The following is a 24467-nucleotide window of genomic DNA, read 5'->3' on the forward strand; positions in this document are numbered from 1 at the left end:
TTCCATAAATTTACATGTTGCTTTATATACATTCAAGGCCAAGATCCAAATGTAAAAAACTGAATTAAAATTTAAAAATTTAATTTGGGGTCTCCTAGTAAAACAGCCAAGATTATGTACCAAGCAGAGCTATTTTCTCTTGTCACCTAAAAAGAAACCGTTCCAGGGGTCTTCATATAGCAAGGATGGAGCAGAGGTTGGGATACCCCTCCTAGAATCAGTGGGGTTTATATCCCCAGCATTCCATGCCACTAAATAAAGCCTTCACAGGTTGACTGTACTTCTCCCTTCTTGCAGGTTCCTGTCTTATTGCCCTGAGGGGAAGGCCAACTCTGAAGAAGGAACCCTAATAGTGTGGTTGTGAAGGATCACATATTGGTAATTAATAAATCTAATTTCCTTGATTGACTGAGCCTGAGTGGCTAGGGAAGCCAGCTGCCTCAGGAGATTTGTGGAATTTCCTGTCTCAGCTCAGATGGAAAATACTGTAAGGACAAAATGTTTGGATTTTTTTTTTTTTTTTGCCTCCCCAAAGCACTCTCTGTTCCAGTCTCTCTCAGTCTTAGCCAGAGTCCCAAGCTTCAGGGAAGTACCAAACAAATACCACAGCTCTCATTTCTGGATTTGGGGAGCTGTAAGGACTTCAGATTATCAGAAATATTTTACTCAGGCTCCCCTTCCATGAAATGGGTCAATAGTCACTGCTCAGATACCAAACTATGTCTCCTCCTCCTACATTGGGTATATGCAGACCACAAAGCTTCAAATGTCCATCTAAAGCAGGTGATGCTAAAAACCATTAGCAAGATAGGTAGGTATCAGCCGTACACACACACCCCCTTTTGCCAGGATGTCTTAGTAATTTGCTTCCTTCTAATCTGAGCTGAATGTTTACCTAACAGAAGCACATGTCTGCATGCATTAACATTTCTCTGTTGCTTGTTTAGAGTCTCTGGCTGATTATCTGCATGCCATCCTTCGATTTGTGGACCCACTACAGCAAATATAAAATCTCTTAGTCACTATGTGCTCAGGAAATGCAGGCTCATTTTCATACCAGCCTGTGCCAAACACCATCATCAAGGCAAAAAGAAAAATGCTGTTTCAAAAAACAACAACAAAAAACCCCCCAAAATAAACCCCAAATCTCAAAACCTCATAATGCCTTTCAGAGCCAAACAGAAAGAATTTTTCACTGCTCTGTTTGACCATTGCAAATGTTTCCCCTCCATAGATGGACAACCAAGACAGATTTAAATCAGCCTGTATCCTCATAGATCTAGCAGAAGTCTGTTCTCTCAGAGTTATGCTCGATCCCTAAAGAATTACCACTTCATAAATTTCCCTTGTCTTTCTCTGATTCCCAGTTGCAGGATCATAGATTTCTAGCTGGAATGAGCCTAAGACAATTTGGTTCAAACCTTTTATTTTACCATTAAGAACCTTAGGCCCAGAGGGGTTTGTCCAAAGTCCATCAGGCAGGATTTGAACCCAGTCACCCTGGCCCCAAATCTTGTAAGCTTTTTTCACTGTACCAGTAGAAAGGCTCGGGAAACAATGGATGTTAACAATAATCTAACACAAAAAAGGTGGGAAGAAATGTAAGAGACAGTGATTTATTACAAAGGGTGTCAAACATGTTGCTCCAGCCAGATTAAAATGTTGTTGTTATTGTTGTTCAGTCATGTCCAACTCTTCCTGATTCCATTTGGAGTTTTCTTGGTAAAGATAAGATACTGGAGGAGCTTGCCATTTCCTTCTCTAGTTCATTTTACTGATGAGGAAACTGAGGCAAACAGGCTTACGAGACTTACCTAGGTTCGCACAGCTACTAAGTATCTGAGGTCAGATTTGAACTCAAGTCATCCTGACTCCAGGCCCAATACTATCTACTGCACCACATAGCTACCCCAGATTAAAATGCAACTGGGAAATATTTAACAAAATAAATAAAAATACAATAAAACATAGATGCCATTAATAGGTGGCTTCCCAAGTCGATATGGGGCCTACAGGGATTCTTATATATGGTTGGTTTAGTGACCCCACTTCTATTTATTTGTGTTTCATATCACTGAGTTATTACATAAAGACTGGAGAAATAAAGGAACAAGTGAACTGAAAGACTGAAGTCTGGGTAGCCTAGAGAATTGGGGCAATGCTAAAAGAAATATGTTAAGTCATAGGGCAAGAAAGCCGAGTTCTTTTTTTGTTTTAATTGTGGGGCAGTGGGGGTTAAGTGACTTGCCCAGGGTCACACAGCTAGTGTCAAGTGTCTGAGGTCAGATTTGAACTCAGGTACTCCTGAATACAGGGCCATTGCTTTATCCACTGTGCCATCTAGCTGCCCCCCTAAACTGAGTTCAGTTTTGGACAGAATAAGTGTGAGGCACCAGAGAGAATTTTTTTTTTTTGGTCATCTAGATCTGTAACTTCCTCAGTGTGTATTGGTGTGCACACTTCCTCCACTCACAAAGATCAGTGACTCCTTCTAAACTTATACGAAGTCTTTCTGTGAACCCCAGGAGGTTAAGCAATTTGTTTATGTTCACACCACCTGACTAGAAAGTGACAGAGGCATGAACAGAGCCCAGGTTTTCCTGACCACCAGGTGAGTTCACCATGCCTCTCAGCAGTGAGAGGAAATGACCAGTAGGGATGAACCTGCTCTCAGAGATCTGGGGTTGGAGGCAAAGATTCACACTGTCTACATTCGCTTTCATGGAACAAAACACGGCTAAATATTAGTTGCATTTGGTTCTCCCAGTGGATTATTTAGGCTTAGCTTGGCACCAAGTAGGCACTTAACAAATGTCGATTGATTAATTGGGGGCAACCTCTTTTCCCCAGGCCACTGAGCCAGATGGAATTAGGGTCAGGACTGAGCTGAGGCAGTGGCAGGTGATGAAGACCATGTGTCTTTAATGCATTCCAAAGTCAAAGATGAAAGATTTGAGGATTAGGAATACTTCTCTGGTCATCTATTTGGTATGGCCAATGAAGAATGGACTATTGATGAAACCAACATTCTTAACTCCTCACTTAGGGAGTGTATTTCTCACAGGGCTGGGTTGGGTAAATCGGAGAAGGGTGGGTTCTGGTATGATTTCATCAGTGTAGGGAACTCCTGGTGAGGAACTTTCCTCTACCAATGCTGAATGGCAACTCTTTTGTGATTTCCTTATTTTAGACAGTTGCCTGGGGCCACTGAGAGGTTAAATGATTTGCTCATGCCACATAGTCAGGATATGTTGAAGCAGGACTTGGAGGTAGGTCTTCTCTTCTCTTCTCTTCTCTTCTCTTCTCTTCTCTTCTCTTCTCTTCTCTTCTCTTCTCTTCTCTTCTCTTCTCTTCTCTTCTCTTCTCTTCTCTTCTCTTCCCTTTTCTCCCCCATCTGTACCTCTCCCTCCTCTCTGTGTCTCCTTGATTGTAATAACACCCCATGAATCTCTCTCTACCAATGAAGACCAATGCCTTCTCTGTAACTTCTAGTTTTAGAAAGTTGCCAGGCACTGACAAGTTATATGATTTGCCCAATTCAATCTACTAAGGATGGAGCCTATCTCTAGATCTGACAATAGCAAAGTAACATCACTGTCAATCCTGATGAGTGAGACACCCTCAGCAGCTGAGAACAAGAGAATTACTGTTCCACCATATGAACTGCAGTGAGGTTGTTTTTTACTTTGTTTTTCTAACGTTTGGCCATTGAGTTTCATCTTCACCCGAGGTTGTGTTTTCTCGTTGGAATGTATGTTGAATGTATTTGAAGTTAGAAGCCCTGGGTCTCAATCCTGGCTTTGCCATTCACTACCTGTGTGACCTTGGCTGGGTCATCCTCTGGGTCTCATCTTTCTGATCTAATAGAAAGAGAAGGTTAGACTAGATGACCTTTTATGTCCTTTCCAGTTCTAATCCATTAGATTATATTCCCAGCACATAGCACAGGGCTTAGAATATAGTAGGTACTTAATGATTGATAAAACTATGATCCTATAAATATTTGGCTTTTCTGTGGCACAGGTGAGTCCTATCTTAGGGGGAAGAGACAAGTGGAGTGACATGAGGGACTCAGGCAAGAAGAGGCCAGAGGGAACGAACTGTGGACCTTGAAACATCCAGAGAGGGCAAAGTATAGCCTGGAAAAGCACAAATAGGTTGAACATTATGTTGAGGACGCAGGAAAAAGCTCAGAGCTGGGCCCAGACTGAGCCAGACTAAATATATATCCCACATTTTTCCCACAACTGTATGTCCTTCTGATTTTGGAATGGCTGCTGCTTCTGAGTCCTCTCTCCTAAGAAAGAAAGGATATTTTTTCTAGAAATCTGAACATTCTTGATTTAGGGGCCCAGGATGAAATAGAAGAGATGATTGTATCTTTAGCTGGCAAAAGGGAATCCTCTGTTACTGTTTTTCCAAGAAGGGATTTAAAAAAAACAAAACAAAACTCTCTCTTTCTGTCTCTCTGTCTCTCTCATTCAAAAACCAATGATAGAACACCTCCTATGTTCAGATCTCTGTACTAAGGAGAGATACAGAGATGGAAGAAGATATCACTCATGCCCTGTGGCAGTTCCCAGTCTAATTGTCAAGCACTCATCAGCAATCTGTAGCCAATTATATAAGGCATGGATTATGTCTAATTGAAATTTTTCCCAGTCTAATGGGGGAGATAAGACACACATAGGAAACAGATTTAGGAATACTTACAAAGCAACAGAGTAACAAGTACAAATAATTATTGCACAAATAGCATACATATGTGCTATGGGGCCATTGGATAAAAATCAGAGCAGGGTCAGGTTAAGCAGACAAACCTTCCCGGAGAAAATCAGAAATCTCACCCACTCCCATAGCTTCAACTATTAGTTGGACACACATGACTCCCAGTCTATAGGTACCTCCAGTCCTGACTTCTCTAGGCCTCCATTTCAAACTATCCTAAATAACAAATCCACTTGGATGTCCGATGAGCAATTCCAATTGAACATGTTCAAAATGAAACTTATTTTACCACTCAAGTATCACTCCCTCTTTTATATCTTCCATATTTTATGTCACTGGCACCACTATTTATCCCAATGTCCCATGTCTAAAATTGGCATGAAACATACCAAAAATTTTTAATATTTCATTCAATCAGTTAAAAAGTCCTGTCAATTCTCCTTTTGCAATTACTCCTGAATCTATTCCATCTTCTCTATTCCTACTGCTACCACTTTTACCCACTTTGGGATTTCTAAGAGACAGTTAAGTGGTCATGTTTAAGCCCAGACAGCCATCGACATCCCCAAAGAGCAAGAAATGCACTGACCAATCAGTTAACAAACACTTATTCTGTATTTACTGCATGGTAAGCACTAAATAAAATAAAGCACCAGCAACAACAAAAAAACTGGGAAAGAAAAAAAAATTCATCACAAAAATTCATCTGCAGAAAAACTGGCAGAGAGATTGAAATAAAACACCCACTAAAGAAAAAGGTTTCCAAATAAGGAATAAATATCATAGGGTAAAAATGAAATGAAAATTCCAGGAGGGAGAGATGAAATTGTGACTACAAATTAGAAATCAGAAGAGAACAACATCAAGTCAAGTCATGTCAACAATTACCTACTGGTACCAGGCCCTTTGTAAGAAGACACCAAGAAAGGCAGAAAAAGACCTTTGCCCCAAGGAGCTCACAATATAATGGGGAAAACAACATGCAAGCAACTACATGAAAATAAGATATATCTAGAATAAATTGTAAATCATCTCAAAGAGTTGAAAAGCTCAATGAAGACTTAAAAAGAAGGAAATTAAGAATTCCAGAAGAATTTAAAGAAAAGGACAGAGGGTAAAGTACAACTCAACAGAATGTACAAAATATCATCAAAGAGGGGCAGCTAGGTGGCACAGTGGATAAAGCACTGGCCCTGGATTCAGGAGGACCTGAATTGAAATCCAGCCTCAGATACTTGACACTTAACTAGCTGTGTGACCCTGGGCAAGTCACTCAACCTTCATTGACCTGAAAAAAAAAATCAAAGAGGAACCTCCAAGTTTAGCTCACTGCTAAATGCAATAGCCAAGTTTCAGAACTTCAGCATTAATCACATATCAATGGGGAAAACTAGCCTAAATTGAGCAGGACTATTTATCAGCATGGTACATGGAAACATTGGATTTGGAGTTGGAGGACCTGAGTTCAATCCTGCCTCAGACACTTATTAGCTGTATGTATCTGGGAAAAGTAACTTAACCTCTCTGAGGGTGACTTTCCTCTGCTATAACATGAAGGGGTTGGACTCAAAAGCTTCTCAGGTCCCTTAGAGTTCTAAATCTACAGTCCTAACACCTATGAGAAATGAGGGAAAGCAAATTCAGCATATAATTCATGAAAAGAGATGGATATAAGAATTAGAATTGTTCCTATTGGTGAAACCAGAGGACAACTCACATGTAAATTCATAAAACAAAAGAAACTTAATAAAGACAATTAAGTCCAGGTAGTCTGATAAAGAACAAATGATAAATCAGTATTTATTTGCTCAATGAAAGACACAGAATCTTTTAAAAGTTTGACCTTGTCTAAAAGTCATGGCGCAAAGAGAGAAATGCTTAAAGGAACAACAGCTAGAATTATCCATGGGGTAGGAAGAAATGGGAAAGAGAAGTGTACTAATATCTCCTGACCACAGATAAAAATGGTGAGGAGATGGTTAAAGTCCTAAATCATACTCTTCTCTGGGCTTCTAAAGGAATTTAAAATAACAACAACAACAACAATGATAAAATTAGAATCAAGAAATTTAAGTTTGGGCCAGGTAGGGAGGGGGTGTGGGGCAAAACAAGTCCAAGGAGTCTAGTGATTTTTTTAAAAAAGTAACAAAGCACAAAGACAGAGGGAAAAGTAAACTCAACAATTTTAACCTTGAATGCTAGTGGACTAAACTTGTCGATAAAACAGAATAGAGTTGCAGAATGAATTAGAAAAGAGAATCTAATAATTTGCTACATAGATGGAAATATACTTAACCATGAAGACACATGCAGAGTTAAAATCCTGGGCTGGAATAAAAGGCATTATACTTTAGGTGAATGTACTCCCCCCTGGACTAGGGAAGTATGGATAACTCAATCGTGAAACTTCAACCTTAGAGGTCATCAACATCCATATTCTCATTTTACAAATGAGGGAACTTAGATAAAATGACACTTAATATCACAAAAGTAACAAAGGTCAGATCTAGGATTCAAATCCTGCTTTCAGGTACTCCTCTTTTGAGCACCCTCATTTCTCATCGCTCATATCCAGAGAAAGGGATCCAGGATATTGTAAATTGACTCTTTATAAATATCGATGTTCTTTAGTCATCCCCTTTTTCTAAAAGAAAGATTTCTATATAGTTCTGAAGTATGAATGGCCCTTTAATAATTTACACCTAAAAAAAGGTCCCAACTTCTAATACTTATGCTTCCATTCCATTTGCCCTAAATTCCAGTAGGTTTGAGTATCTTCAACAAAGACCAACAAAATTTTCTCACCACATTTATGTGATTCCTCCCTCACCCCAAGATATATTGGAGTACAACAGAGGCAAAGTACAGCTTCAAAGAACCCACAAAAGACCATCAAAGAGGAACCCCAAGTTTAACTCACGCAGAAGTGCAGTAACTAAGCCCCAGAGTTTCTGCATTAAAAGTCCTTTACATATCCAGGAAAAAAGTCAAAATTGAGCAGGACTACTACAATGGGTTTGCAACAGCAAAAGAATCCTCTTCATCCTTCATTCCATCCAAGGAAGCAGAAGGCAAATGCTAGAAGTTCCTTGTGTGGCTGGTCTAAACTGGAATATATACTACCATGACATCACAAGCCATCCTCCTCCTTTCTCATAACAGTGATGTGTATGCAGGCTTTGTTCTCATTTCTCTCTGATTTTCCCACCATCCTGACCTTGAATGTATTTCTTTCTCTCTTTACTCCTGGCTCCAGAATGCCACATCTCCATATCTCAGTTACCCACAAGGTCCCTTAGTCACAATTTTCTTGGCTATTAATTCAACTGGCCTTCTGACATATAGGCTTCTTTATTTTGTTTCTTTTCTACATCAGTAGGTTAGCTACTTGCACAAAGGGTAATTACCAAGAAATCATGTAACATCTTCAAGGAACAAAACTTACTATGGGGCGGGGGTGGGGGGTGTGGGGAGAGAGAGAAAGAGAGAGGGATTCCCTGTGGATTATACCCTGCCAGATTGTATAAACACATTGAGTTAGCACATTGTTGTTGAGCCTGATATTTTTTAAAAATTAAAAAAAAAATTTTTTTTTGGCGGGGGACAGGGCAATGAGGGTTAACTGACTTGCCCAGGGTCACACAGCTAGTAAGTATCAAGTGTCTGAGGCCGTATTTGAACTCAGGTCCTTCTGAATCCAGGGCTGGTTCTTTATCCACTGTGCCACCTGGCTGCCCCAACACCTATATACTCTTTTTAAAAAATATATATATTCTTACATACTAATTTCCTGAAATGGAAGTAACATGGTAGACAGACTACTGGACTTAAGAGTCTGGAAGACCCAGCATCACATCTTCTACAAGCTGTGTGACCATAGGGAAGTCACTTAGCCTTTCTGGGCCTCCATTTCTGAATGTACATAATGGGGTTAATGATATTTGTGACATCTGTTTTATAGAGTTGTTGTGAGGTTCAGATCAGATAATGTACCCAGAAAGCTGAGATTTTAGTTCAATATAAGCTTTTTGAGGGTAGGGGCTATTTCATTGCTTGTCTGTGTACCTTCAATACAATGCCTGGCACACAATGAGTGTAGAATATATGCTACTTGAATGTAACAGGATGTATTTTCCCAATTTGGTTTTGTTTTCCTCCCAGACAAGAGCAGAGAGTACTGGATGGCATCTATCTTGGGTCCCTCCAGCCTGGGTTTAGAATAAGCTTTACAAGGTTAAAAAGGCAGCTACCACACTGATGGCTTTTCTTCCAAAATGAAGGAATGGGAGGAGCTGCCTACGAGGCTGAAGATGAATAAACTTTCTGATGGCACCATCCCAGGATCAAAGCAACATCCATAACTATGCTCAGAGGGCAGTAGTAAATACAGTCCTGATGGGCTCCACACGGTAAAGTGCCTCAATCACAGCCACCTATGCCACAGGAAGAAATAATCCTTTCTACCAATGTCTCCAGACCTATCCTCCCTTTTCTTCTCTGTCTCCTAAGCTTCTAGCTGTTCTCACATTTGTATCACATACCACACACCACTCACCACAACCTACCAAATCCCCTAATGGGACAGATGGTACCTACAAGCAACTTGACTGGTCTCAAAAGGCAAACATGCAACTAAGTAAGAGGCATTAGCTAGAAAAAAAAAAAGAATTACAAACCAATTTTTATAAAAGAAAGAAAAACCCACTGTCCTCTCATTCAGGAGTCTTCATTGTGGGTCTCTAAAAAATAGCTTACAAATTCTAGTAGTCTTCATTCTCCAGATCATGCCTTCATATTATAAACTTCATTCTACATAGGGTACGGTCATTGTCCTCAGGTATCTAGAGAAAATGCATCTGCCTGCATTATTCATATAGAGCCATCTGGTCATATTGCTCTTCTGCTCAAATGTCTTCCATGGATCCCTATTGTCTTAAGTCAAGTTCAAAATCCTTAGTCTAGCATTCAAGGCTCTTTATTTTCAGTCACCAATCTACTATTCTGGCCTGACCTTATACTATGCTCCCATTGAAGTAGGCTATTTGCCTGTCTACCATACCTCCACGATTTTACTCATAGGGCTAAGAGTGGGACCTATGATTTCATTGGGGTAGGTAACTGTCTTTGCCAATGCAGACCAGCACCTTGTCTGCAAGTGCTGGTCTTGGAGAGTTGCTTAGAGTGATGAGAGATTAAGTGATTAGCCTAAGGTCACATAGCCAGTATGTGTCAGAGGTGGGTCTTGATATCTTTCTGGCTTCAAAACTAGCTCTTCACACACTATGCAATGCTGATGTTCTCATGTTTTTGTACATACTTTTTCTTATACCTGAAGTGCTCCTTGTTCCCCATATTTGTGAGTTAAAAAACCATATGTAACTCTAACTCAAATGAACTTTAGTCTGAAACTCTCCTTGTGACCACAATCCATCATAGCAAATGGTCTCATCTCAGACCTGGCGCATCATTTTGGTCCTCTATTTGGCATTTATGTTCCATTTTGTAGAATACATTGGGCTTTAAATTTTACTCTCATCATAACAACCCCATGAGGTAGGGTGATCAGCAGCAGCAGCAGCATCTTACAGATGTGGAAAGTGAGGGCCAGAGAAAGTGGGTGACTTTACCCACAAGTCACACAATCAGTGAGTGCCAGAGCCCTGCTTCCTATATTGCCTTTCTTCCTCCCCAGTTTTGGCTACAAAGAATTAAGACTCTGAGCTGTTTGAAGTTCTAGGAGGGGAAAAAAGCCCTGTAAAATTTGGGAAAAAAAAGAATTTGCAGTGGGTAATCTTCTGTGTAATCATGACCCATTCCTGTTAGCTTCTCTGTTCTGAAGCTTTTAACTTGGCACGGGGAGGGTGAATTAAGAGTGAAGCAGGGAGGAGAGTCTAAGAAGGGCAACGAAAGAGGGAAAGAGGGAGAAAGGAGAAAAAGTAGGGCAGAGGGTAAAGAAGGACACAGAATATGTGGATGTAGGCACATTCTTGCGTTCTCTCTCTATCCCTTCTGACCCACAGTTTCTTATTCCCTGGCTATTTCTCCAGTACTCTGAACCACCAGAAATTACTCAAAGAGGTTCTCAGTCAATTTAGATCTGACAGAAAACTTGCTATTATGGCTAGGGAAGGATCATTTTTTTTTTTACAACGAACTGGTATCAGATGTAAAAAGTGGCCCTATTTTGCTACATTTCCCAAAGTATGAGGCCAAAGACACAGTGACCACTAATATTCACTCCAGCTGCTCCATCAACCTCCAGTCCCTCTGTCTCATGCCTCTGTCTTTACTTATGTACATAATTCTATTTCTCTTCTTTCTCCCCCATTTAGAGCCCCTGAAAACTTGGGCCCATATTACCCTTGCTGATATTTGCTTTAAAGATGTGGCTTTGCAAGACACTCCCCTCTTCCTCCAGAAGCTGTTTTTCCCCATCCTAGATACTAATTAGGACTAACTATTAGGTCATGGATTCTAAATATTTGTGTCGAGGACACTTTTGGCAGTCATGGGAAGTCTACAGACCCCTTCTCTGAATAATGTTTTCAAATGCATAAAGTAAAGTAGATAGAATTACAAAGGAAACCATTCTTTTTAAAATAACAGTTCACAGACCCCCGGTTAAAAACCCCTGAGTTAGATCATAAATTACTTAAGGACAGTCATATCTTAATATCTCACTCAGGGCTCCATACAGTATACTACACATAGTAAATAAAAAATAGCTCATATTTTAAAAATGCTTTTGTCAGTCAACTAGTATTTATTAAGCACCTACTATGTGCAAGGCACTGTGCTAGTGTTGGGGTAGAAAGCAAAAGGAAAGAAGGCAAAAGACAGTCCCTGCTCTCAAGAACTTCACAGTCTAAGGTGGGAGACAACATGCCAACAACTATGTATCAACAAGATACAGACAGGATAAATTGGGCATAATCAGCAGAGAGAAGGCACTGGCATAAAGAAGGTTCAGACTTGGCAGATGCTAGGGAGATGGGGGGGGGCCCGGAGAGTTCCAGGCATGGGGTTTATAAAGTGCTTTAAGGTTTATAAAATATTTAATGACTTTGTAAAGTAGGTAAATGTTTGTCGAATGTAACTGAAAGAAATATTTAAAGAAAAATAAACACCTGAGTAAAGAATGAAAAATAGGTTTGCAACTAATGGCCAACATATGAATTTTCTTTGCCTCATTGTATTTATCTGTTCCAAGGGAAGGCTTCTATTTTTGGCAGGAGGGGCAGGAAAGCTGGTGGATAGTTATAGTGATAAAAAAAAAAAACCCATCAAGGATCAAGGAAAACATTTAAAAATACGCAGAAGAGAACAAAAGGAAGTTCCAAAGGGGATAGACAAGCAGGGCATTTATTCTTAAAACAAACTGTACACAACAAAGGCTCAAAGTTTCATGTAGAGAACTCTTTCAGGTCTTTGCTTGTTGAAATACATGTTAATACATATTGGATTCATAAGAAAAAAAGAAAAATCTAGATACCCTTTTCACTAACACCTAATAATTATCCAAATGAATCCTTTCTTTCCCTAGGATTTAAAATATACATACACATGTGCATACATACATACAACACACATACATATGTACATACATACATACATACATATTTTCGTTTTGTTTTGTTTTGTTTTGTTTTTTTGTGAGGCAATTGGGATTAAGTGATTTGCCCAGGGTCACACACCTAGTAAGTGTGTAAAGTGTCTGAGGCTGGATTTGAACTCAGGTCCTCCTGAATCCAGGGCTGGTGCTCTATCCACTGAACCACCTACCTGCCCCTATACATATTTTCAAACAACAAGCATTTTTTTCTCCCCTTTCCAACTTTGTCCTCCCACCCCAAATTGGAAAAAAAGAAAAACAAAACCCTTGTAACAAATATGCCTTGTCAAGCAAAACAAATTAGCCCAGTAGTAATGTCCAAAAATGTGTCTCATGTTGCATATTTACTCTGCTTCCTATCTAGCCAGGCAGGAGGTGTTTCTCTAGCATTTTAAGGGGAAAGGTCTTTCTTCCTTTTCTTATTCATGATAGGTGAGGACTTGGAATTCAGCATTCCTGAGATCTTTCACTGATGGCTATGATTGGAGCTTCTGTCTCTATCTGCTGGTGCTGATTTCCCCAAGGGTGATATTTCCTTTCAATTCCATCTAATCCAATTCAATAAACACTTATTAAGGGCCTACTAAGTACAAGGCACTATTCAAGGTATAGGTATCTGGATACAATACCATAATTCATGCTTTCAAGAACCTTATAGTCTGTCTACTGGGGGATGGGGTGGGGAGAGATGAAATGTACACAGGTAAGTATAATATAAGGTAAAATGTGATATGAACGTAGGAGAGATTTCAGAGAAAGTATCTCAAGAAGGAATATTTGAGAAGGGAGATCCTTCAAGTCAGCTGGGAGAATCAGAGAAGGGTTCATGGAAGAACTGGCACCTGAGTTCATTTTTTTGAACAAGACAAGGATTGTCAGGTAGGTAGCTAGGTGGATAGAGGAATACCAGAGTTTAAATCTGGCCTCAGACACTTACTAGTTGTATTATCCTGGCCAAGTCACTTTACTCCTGTTTGTCTCACATATCAAATGAGCTGGAGAAGGAAAGGACAAATTACTCCAGGATCTTTGCCAAGAAAACCCCAAATGGGAGTCACAAAGAGTCTAGGACTCTGGCACCACTGAAAGGACTGAACAACATAGGATTTTCAGAAGTAGAGATAAAGAGATAAGGATCTGAATCAAGGTAGTAGCTGTATGAGCAGCCATGCTCATAAATGAGAGAGGGGATGTATTTGAGAGGTTTTGTAGAATCAACAGGACTAGGCAATTAATTGATTGAAAACAGCAACTGAGGGAGAGAGTGAGTCAAAGATGACTCCAAGGGTTCAAACCTGGCAAATTAGAAGTATAAAAAAACCTCTAAGATAAATAGGTGAGGTGGAAGGAGGGGCAGGGGGAATGATGGGATCAGTTTAGTACATAAGTTTGAAAGGATGGTTGCAACGCCCAATTGAAGATGTTCAACTGTGAGAGTTAGATACACTTGACTTGGAACTAAGAAATTACAACTGAATATGCCCTACCTATACCTGAAGAGAGGTTATAAATGACCCATGAGAAGAGATGAGATCATCAAGGGAGTGTCAAGAGAGAAAAAGGCTTAGGATAGATCTTTGGGGAATACCTCCCTTCTTCTCTGGACTGCTAGGTGGCTCAGTGGATAAAACACTGACCTTTGAATCAGGAGGACTTGAGTTCAAATCTTACCTCAGACACTTACTATGTGACCCTGGGCAAGTCACTTAACCCCAATTGCCTTAAACATCCAGGGCCATCTCCAGTCATCTTTTATTTGTATCTTGCCACTGGACCCAGATGGCTCTGGAGGAGGGAGTGAGATTGATGACCTTGCATAGCCCTTCTTCACTTAAATCCAATTCAGTGCAAGTCATAACATCACGGCGATGTCATGGTCCTCCTAGAGAAAGGACAGACAACAACAACCCTTCTCCTCCAAACTCCACCATTCTTATCCATAGTCTAGGTTGGAGGAATAATCAGTATTACATACATGCTACTTCTGATTTTCTATTACATGAATCAATAAAAAAGCATTAATTAAGTGTGTCCAAAGTGCTAAGTCCTAAACAAAGCGCTAGGGATAGAAATAAAAAAAACATACAGTCCTTGCCCACAGGGAACTTCATATTCTAGTAAGGTGAGACCACAGCCATAGGGAAGTGGTGGTCTGGGAGTGGGGCATGTTGGAGGACTGATGGGATGGGAATCTCTATTCAATTGGAAAAAAAAGTATTCATACCAGTGAAATCCCAGATCCAACAACTCATCCAAGTACTTAGGGATTAATCACTAAAGGTCCAGCTCTCCCTAAGAATGAATGGTTCTCAGTCTTTTAATTCACTTACAAAGTGGTGTTTGATTTAATAAGGGGATCCTTCTAGCTCTTGACCTATGATTGTTAGTGCCTGATCTTTGAGAACCAGCCTAGTTAAGTGTGAAGTGGCTCATCCCACATAGGGAATGACTTGGCCATAGTAATATAGGAAACCGATATTATTAGTTTTATGTGGCCTCTTCTACCCCAGTACTGACAGATCAGAATGGTAGAGAAAATGGGAGTTAAGAACACAAAGTTCTCAGACCTTCTACAAACAATTTAGTGGGTTCTCCTCTTAAAATTCCCCACCTGGATCACTTCCTTGTCATGGTGGAGGGGACTGCATAGCTCAATCAAACTATGAGCTATGCCAAGCAGAGTTATCCAAAACAGACAGTCTGACAAAAGGTGATCCACCAGAGAAAGAAATGGCCAACCACGCCAGTATCTTTGCCAAGAAAACCCCATGGACAGTATTAAAATGCTAAAAGATATGAAGATTAGCCCCTCTCATCAGAAGGTGTGCAAGTGGAGGACAGAAGGTCCTGGCATGCTATGGTCCACAGGGTCGCAGTCAGGCACAACTGAACAACTGAGAAATAACAACTCTTAAAATGAGATTTTCCCCTAGTGGTCCACTACCTAACAACCCTCTATGGAGAATTTATGAGTACACATAGTAGGAGTCACACAGTATGAGAGGAAATGGAAGGGCTAAAACCAGTACCAGTGGAAAGACTAGTAACACTTGTGGCAGCATAGCATCATCAAAACTGTTATTCTACAAGACAGAAGGAGGAGGTACCACAGTAACTGGGAAGAGCAACCTTACTTTCATAATTTGAGCCTCTACTAGACACATGGATACAACAAACCATAGTTTCTTTTACCCTGTTTCTTGCTAATCCTCTTTGTATCTCCTACGATTGTCCTGTAGAAAACCTGCTCAAAACTCCCTGTTCAAGGGTACCTAGCCCTACACTAATCTCTCCAACAAACAGGGGAGAAGAGATGAGTCCACTTATTTTCAGGTAACTGATGATGCCTTCCTCCTTGGCCATGGGCTATCCTGCTCGACCATGTACAATGACAAGTCACCAACAAGATCCGTTGTCTCCCAACTTCTGGCACGCTAAGGAACCTCATTCCACACCAGCATTTGAATACAGTGAGTTCAAGACAAAGTGTCCCTCCTTCCTATACTACTAGCTGGGACTGGGGGAACACCCTGCCACCTTGTTCACATTTTTTTTCTTTCTGCTGGGCAATGGGGGTTAAGTGACTTGCCCAGGGTCACACAGCTAGCAAGTGTCAAGTGTCTGAGGCCATATTTGAACTCAGGTCCTCCTGAATCCATGGCAGGTGCTTTGTCCACTGTGCCACCTAACTGCCCCCCAAAGGGGCCACATTTTCATGGAAGGAGAGATCCTTTTCATCATCTGAAAGGCAGCCCTACCCTCTCCTGTTTCCAGAGGCACTCATCCAAGCTGCAGAGCCCCTCAGGAGCATTTGAATTCTCTTCCAATAAACAGCCTGTCTCTTAACTAAACAAAACCTATTTGGAGTGTCAGCAAAATTGCTTCCCCAAGGCTTAAGAAGCAGTTTTCCCTTCCCCCTTTCTCATTTAAGAAAAGCCTTCAGGATCCTTCTTCTCCATCCCAAACTTCTCCAGAACTTCATACAAACAAACAAACAAACATGATTATGGATTTCAGCAATGACAGAATGAGGGGGAAATGCAGCTTCCCACCACTAAGAAAAATACTACAACGGACAAGGGTGGCTCTGGAGTCAAATCCCACTTCTAATGTTTGCTACCTATAATGGGTAGCCTTTATAGGCTTAGGCCTCGGTTTACTCATTTACAAAGTGAGGGGGGGTTGGACTAGATGCATTCAGAAGTGTCTTCTTGAAAAAAAAAAAGTGTCTTCTACCTCTATATACTCTGTGAAATCTATATGGTGCTTTAAAAAATTATTTTTAATTTATAGAATAAGACAGGCATTTCCAGAACAGTATAATAAAAAAAAAATGATTGCATGTGAAACTGCCAATCTATTATATACATTATGCTATTCCTTTTAAATATACAAAATTATCGTGTAAATTTCTTTTTTGGCTCCTTTTTTTCCTCTCTCTCCCCCTCTTCCCAGATGACCACCATTAGACACAAATAGGCTATAAAGGTTTGCAAAGCACTTTTATGTATACTATCTCATTTGAGCTGGGCAATAATGCTGTGAGGTAAGGTACGTTCTTTTTTTTTTTTCTGGTCTGGATCTGTGATTTCATCAAAGGGGATAACTCTGGTCTAAGAAGTCCCACTACCAATACAAATCAGCCACTCCTCCGTAACTTCTAGTCTTGTGGAATTGTCTCCGGGCCCGAGAGGCCAGGTGACTTACCTGTGGTCCCATAGCTGCTAGTATATGTCAGAAAGCACTAGAAACTGGGATTTTTAGGACCCCAAGGCCTTGCTAGGCTGCCCTTCTGACCAGGAAAAAAGATCCCTGCTAGCACAGGTTGACTTGACATTACAGTTTTTAGGGGCGGAGAAAAAGACAAAAATTCCAATCTTTCTGTTGATTTTTTAGTTACTACAAGTAATAACTGTTGAGGGTCTGGGGTGGGGTGGGGGGGCCGGGGGAGGTTTCCCCTGACAATGCAGTCCTGGGAATTACATTGTTAAACCGTATCTATCATCTGAAAATTTCAAAAATTACTTTTGGGGGAGAGATAATGTGGAAGGCCCAGATTTCTTAAAAAAAAAAAAAAAGCAATTATGGGGCATTTTGACCAAAGTACTTTTTTCCCCCTCTCCTAACTTTTCTTGTAGCAAGCAGTCATTCCAAATCATTCCACTGACATTAAAGTTGCCTTCAGAATTACAATTATCTTTCATATAAATGGTCACTGTCACAAACTCTTTGAAGGCTTCTCTAAGCAGTCTGATTGAGAGAGTTTGGAGAAGTTCCTTAAATTCTGTCCTTCTATTCATCTGTTCTGTATTCTGATTCCTTCAACTCCTCATGCCTATAGAAATAAACAAGAGTAGACTCAATGGAGAAAAAAGGCAGCTTGAAGAACATGGATGAAAGAGGCAGAGGAATGATGTCTCAGCTGGAGATGAGGATGTTTATGGGAATATTGTGTATGGGTAGCAGTGGACAGAGCACTGCACTTAGAGTCAGGAAGTCCTGAGTTCAAATGCACCCCCCCCCAATCTTTACTAGCTATGTGACCCCAGGCAAGATTTAACCTCTATCTCTGTTTCCTCATCTGTAAAATGGGGTATGATAACAGCACCTACCTCCCTATGGGTGTTGTGAGGATCAAATGAGGTAAGAAATGCGAAGTATTTTTGTAAACCCTAAAACATATAAATGCTAGCTATTATCATCACCATTCTATTGTGTGGATATGAGATTCAGGGTTTGCTAAGAATCAGCTGGCTTGAGCTACCTCTCCCTTCCTGGAAACGCTGAGAGATAGGAGAAGGTTACAAATGAACAGATAATGGCAGGGAGAACTCTATCGTGCAGGATTGAAAGAACAAAGTGGTAAGAATGTTGGTATAAGGATGAAATGGAATTTCTCAAGCTATAAAAAAAGCTCTCTCCACCAGGTTCTGTTCCAATGCAACCCTAAATTCTTGAAGACTGTGTCAGGGGAATAAATGCTCTGGTGGTTTCTAATATGCTGAAAAGCCTTTGTGAACTACTCAGAATATCTACTTTCCAAGGACCAGGCTAGCTGAGGAGTGGATAGACATCACCAGTAGACTGGCCATGGCAACTCATAAAACAAAGGAAAATAGAAAATGTGACTTGGTCGAGTGTGACTCTTTTCCATTTCTATAGCAACAAGGGCAGGACTTAGAAAAGAGTGCAGAGGAGACTAAGAATCATAGCTTCTTACTTGTCTATAAATCTTAATCCTTATGTAATTGCCTCAAGGTTGACAAATACAAGCAGAGGTTCTTAACTTGAGGTCTGTGGTGCACTTGGGATCCAAGGATAGATTCCAAGAGATCAGTGAACTTGGATGGGAAAAAAATTACATATTTCTTTTCTTTTTTTTTGACATATTTATTTTCACTAAACTTTGTTTTTCTTTAAAATCCTATTAATCCTATGAATTTTATGCATTTAAAACATTATTCTGAGAAGGGGTCTGTAACATACAAAAAAGATAAAAACGCTTATACTTCAAAAATCATACTGATGCTGATATTCTTTACAATAAATGATAAGGAAGTTACAAAGAGACACATAACAGAAAATGGAGGTGGTCTAGTCACATAGCGAGAGAGAAGAATGACATTTGAACTTCTCATATAAATGTCCCAAGTCCAAAGGAAGGCCTCCAACATGGTGGATAGACCCACTTCGCATAAGATAAGAAATCATTGATGGATTGCCATTCACTGGAAAGAATACTAATATGTTCAAATATAAAGGGATTTAGTGGATGTGGCGCAGAGGGCTAACTCCCTAAGAAAGCAAGCGATCATGTGTCTGATGGCTTGCCTGTACTGTTTGTACTTTTCTAAGAGCAGAGAGAATAGCAGTGTGCTGATCCCTTGGAAACTTCCCAGGAGCCTAACATCTCTGCTTAATGCCCATCATGCCTGAGCATAAAAAAGTGGAGAGAAACTATTTTCAAATTTAGACCCTCTGCCCCAGTCACATCTTGAATTTATCACTTTGAAAACCAGTTTAACAGAATACTGTGGACCACTGATCAGAAAGAGGGTGGAATGGGTGTGGTGTGTAGTGGCACTTTTGTCTTAAAACTAAAGGTTTATTTAATATGAGTGGCAACTTTATTAAGCAAGACAAAGTGATAATTTGTGCTTGTGTTAATTCTTTGTCTTCAAGACTATTTTTTTCGTTTTTGTTATACAGAAAATATAACCATGAAGAGTTACTAATAGATCACAAAAAGAAAAGAAAAGAGTTACTAATAGAAGGTGGCCTTCAAATGATTCAGGCTGAGAACATTTAGCATGTATTCAAACACTTACTGAATACTTATTATCTGCAAGGTATTAATGGAGGTGAGGGGTGAGGGGAAGGTGCTGCATAAAGAAGATGGGCATAGCCCTTGCCTTCAGAAGACTTATGGAAGACTATGTTAACATAGGAACCACTGTATTAGTCCATTTATTGATAATACTTAGCCAGTTAAATAATGTACCTATCACAGAGTATTGACTTTCAGGATGGCCAATTTCAGAATATTCAAGGACGAGAAGAAATCCCAACCTGCTATTGGACCCAAGGGTTTTACAATTGAATATTTTCTTATATTACTATAACACTCTTCTTTGGGTCTCACCTAGAACCAATGGAGGTTCACCTTTGCATCATCTGACCATCTGGCCCTCTCTTCTGCCCAGATGTTTGTAATGGAGATTCCTTTCCTGTATCTCTCTGTTCCCTGAAGGTGAGAAGAGTATTTATCATAGAATCCTGAGTTTCCTTTAAATATTATTATTGGGGGGGCAGCTAGATGGCGCAGTGGTTAAAGCACCGGCCCTGGATTCAGGAGTACCTGAGTTCAAATCCGGCCTCAGACACTTGACACTTACTAGCTGTGTGACCCTGGGCAAGTCACTTAACCCCCATTGCCTCTAAAAAAAAATATATATATTATTATTGGTCCAACACATACAATCCTCAAGGACCTGTAGAACTCAGGTTAATTTCTTGCTTTTCAGGTGTTTCTGACTCTTCATGACCCCATGTGGGCTTTTCTTGGCAAAGATACTGGAGTAGTTTGCGATTTTCTTCGCCAGCTCATTTGACAGGTGAGGAAACAGAGACAAACCGAGTTAAGTGACTTGCCCAGTGCCACAGAGTTAGTATGTTTCTGAGGCCAGATTTGAACTCATGAAGATTAGTCTTCCTGACTCCAGGCCGATACTCAAATCCGCCGCATCACCCAGCTGCCCTCCATGGATTAGTTAGTTACTGTGCGTTTCTGAAGAGCAAGGAATATATTCTGCCTTTATTTGTATCCTCTGTGCTTACAGTGTCTGACACATAGCAAGCATTTAATAAATATTAAGTGACTGACTAATGGGTATGATTCTGTAAATCACTGAAAGAGGGGAATCTGCCTATCTAGAAACTGAGAAACAAGAAGAGGGAGGGAAAAGAGGAGAATGTGTGTCAAGATCTGAAGGGAGGACGGCTTGCAACAACAGGAACAGTGAGTGCTAGGCCAGCAATTTCAAGAGAATTACAAAACTGTAGGCTGAAGATGTGAGAAAGATTTCCCACATCTGGACTTCAGGAAAGGAGATGTTGGAATCCCTTGCTGAGATTGCCTAGAACAGCTTGGCCCCATAGAAATGACGTCCTAAGGGCTGGGGGGCTGACATGGTGGGGCCAAGAAGATGATGCCTCCTTGAGATGGGGCTGGGGTGGGAGGGGAGTACAGAGCAGGAAGAAGGCAAGGAGACTAAATATGTCTTACTAAATTGCACTCTCTAGTGGCCAGAACTATTGGGTGAGGAGCATCTGAGCCCTGGCTCCGATTCATAGAATGAGAAGAAATTCACAATTCGGTCTCATGGTTTCTCTATCTTTCCAACTTTCAAGAATGTACCTTGGTCGGCTGAGATCCTACAAGAAGAAAGCTCTCTGGAACCGGTCATAAGATGATAGATGATAGAGTTGCAAGGGACCTTAAAGGGCATCTAGTTCAACCCTCTCATTTTACACATGAGGAATCGAGTCGAAGTTAAGTGACTTGTCCAGGGTCATACATTTATAAAGTATCTGAGGTGAGATGAGTATCCAGGCTGTCCTGACTCCAAGTCCAGCACTCTATTCACCAAACTTTTATTATTATGAATTTTATTACTAGATTACTTTTATATCACTTTCATTTCCACATATTTTCCTCCCTCCTTCCCTACCCCAGGAGACTTTTCCTTCTAACAGACTGAAAAAAGGGAGTGGGGGTGGGGGCAGGGAAAGCAGTTCAATAAAACTGATCAATACGTAGGAGCTTAGATTTTGGAGTCAGAAGAGACCTCAAAGGTCATTTCAACAGAGTCTTATGGTAAGTATACTCAATGCAGAAGTTACTATTAAATCAGAACATCATAATTCTTCCCACAATGGGAAAAATTGGGCTCCACTGAAAAGCCTGAGGCCAGTGTTAAGTAGGAAGGTAGCAACCTGATAAGATCTCCGGGACAGGGAGGGAACAGCACTGAGGCAGAAGACATCGCCAATTAGGGACCCTTCCAACAAAACAACAGATAAGTCCGAGACAACATCTCCTCCTCCTTCGGTGGCCAGGTTCTTTCTCATTACCTCCCTGAAAAATCAACCTCTCCATTTCCCCACTCTACTCTCCCAACTCAGAGAAAATAGGATTGCCAATAAATAAAATGAGAAAAACTCTTCAGCTGATAAAAGTGCAGGCTGAAGTCAATTCTTCATTCCCCCAAGTCCTTTGATTTTTTTTTGGGGGGGGGCATCAGCCAGAGGTATGTCTCGCTGTGACAGGCTCTGCTGAGCCGTACTCACCTCCAACCCCGAAACTCCATGCAAAGACAACCCAAATAATGCCTAGCTTAAGCTAGGGGCTGTGTGTCTCAGCTTCGTTCACCATTTATGGTATCTGAGCTCTGTTTGGGCTGTAGACGCCAATAAATCGCCCATGCTGGGAGGGGAGAACTTCACTCATCCAAAGCTGTCCTCAGAGCAAATCCAAACACAGCCCCTGGCAGATTCCTTTTCCCTTAAACCTCTTGGCACAAGCCTGTGTGCAGAAGGGAGAAGGGCACCCCCCCCCATCCCTCAAGGGCAACGTGTGGCCAGAGGGGACCAGGGGGTATTGTCCCACTTTAAGGTCAATGATTCCTCATTCGTGGTGGGAGCCTCAGCCAAGTTGTATATCTCTAATCTAAATACAGGCAGTTGTGGACAAGCAGGGGATTAACTAGGCCAGTCAGCTGAAACAGATCGAGTGAGTGAGAGGCTAATGAGACATGAAGCCAAGATCTGCCCATCACTCTGTTTTGACCCTCTCTTTGATCACTACTGATCTCCTGGAGGATGGGTGAGGGGAGGACTAGAAGAGGACCATTTAGAAACAGGGATAGGAAGAGGAATGGAGACAACCAACAGTCCTCCTTCTGTAGCTGGGTGAGGGGAGGGAAGAGCTACTATTCTGACCCTGGGAGGTGAAGCTTAGATGTTATCCCTTCCCTCCAGTCACATTAAAACAGTTTCTTGGGGAGCAGCTAGGTGGCGCAGTAGATAAAGCACCGGCCCTGGATTCAGGAGGACCTGAGTTCAAATCCAGCCTCAGACACTTGATATTTACTAGCTGTGTGATCCTGGACAAGTCAATTAACCCTCATTGCCCCACACAAAAAAAGTTTCTTGGGCTACCTGTGAAATTTTAAGCAAATTATCTCTTTTGACCTCAGTTTCCCTATTTGTAAGAGGATGGGCTTGTACAACATGACCTCTGAATTGTAGCTCAAGGTCTTTGATTTTAAGAGTCCCTTGACAGGCCATGAAATTAGGACCACAAACTAAATATTCACAGTTGAATCCATAGAGGGAAATAGCCAGGACACAACAATTGTGGGAAGAATCATAAAAAAGAAGGGCTTAGATTCATTCTGAGGTGGTGCAGTGGATAGTGTTGGACTTGGAGGAAGAAAGACATGAGTTCAAATCCTCCCTCAGACATCAACTAGCTGTGTGACCCAGGACAAATTAAAGGGTACAAAGAATCAGTTTTGAGAGTCCATAAACATTGGTAGTCACCATCCAATGACCCTCTCTGTCTTTCCCATCATTCCACATCCATCTTCCAGGTAACTCTAAATTTTAAATCCTTGTCATGTGATCAGACATGAGGTAGTTAAGTGGTATAATAGAAAGAGGGTTGACTAGAAGTCAGGAAGACATGAGTTCAAATTCTGCCTCAGATACTTTTTAGCTATGTGACCCAGCCTTAGTGTCCTTATCTATAAAATGGGGGAAATAATAGCACCTACCTCACTGAGGTATTATTTTAAGGATCAAATGAGATAACATATGTGGCAAAACAAAGTGTTACATAAAGGCGACCTACTAATCAATGAGGCATTAAAAAAGGAGTCAAGGGGCAGCTAGGTGGCGCAGTGGATAAAGCATTGGCCCTGGATTCAGGAGGACCTGAGTTCAAATCCAGCCTCAGACACTTGACACTAGCTGTGTGACCCTGGGCAAGTCACTTAACCCTCATTGCCCTGCAAAAAACAAAAAAAAGGAGTCAAGGATGTTCAGATTACATCCTTACTTTGTAAAGCTATCTTCAGGGATCACAGACTTTAAAATTTACAACTGAAAGGGACTTAGAGGCCATCCAGTCATTTTACCGATGAGAAAATGGAGGCAGAGGAAAGTGATCTATCTGTCCAAGGTCATCGAGAGAGTTGAATGGCAGAATCAGGATCTGAATCTAGATTGTTTTGACTCCCAAACCAATGCTCTTTCCAAGGTGACACTCAGGTCAACTAACCTACCCTGGGATGGGATAGAGCATGGAACTGACCCACTGAGACCATTCAGAATGCCCCGCCCACTCTACAGGGGCTCAGGCTCCCGATCTGAGGTCAGTGAACTCCAGTCTACTTCTGAGGCATGAGTCATCTTTAACCAATGGAAGAGATATAATCAATGGCAGCATGGTAGTGTGGAAAGACCACTGAGGAAGGAATTCACCCCATCTCCTTCCATTTAATATCTGCATGACCTCAGGCAAGTCACCTTTCTGGTTTTTGTTGTTGTTATTCAGTCATTTCAT

The 24467-nt window shown here is 41.0% G+C and overlaps 1 protein-coding gene across 3 annotated transcripts in view; it reads right to left on the reverse strand.

Annotated features, from left to right (window-relative positions):
* The window catches only part of MYLK (myosin light chain kinase), a 330035-nt gene that overhangs the window by 144817 nt on the left and 160751 nt on the right, over window positions 1-24467 (reverse strand). The gene's annotated exons all lie outside the window — the stretch shown is intronic.

The sequence above is a fragment of the Dromiciops gliroides genome, chromosome 3 (genome assembly GCF_019393635.1).
Source record: "Dromiciops gliroides isolate mDroGli1 chromosome 3, mDroGli1.pri, whole genome shotgun sequence".
Classification (NCBI taxonomy): domain Eukaryota; kingdom Metazoa; phylum Chordata; class Mammalia; order Microbiotheria; family Microbiotheriidae; genus Dromiciops; species Dromiciops gliroides.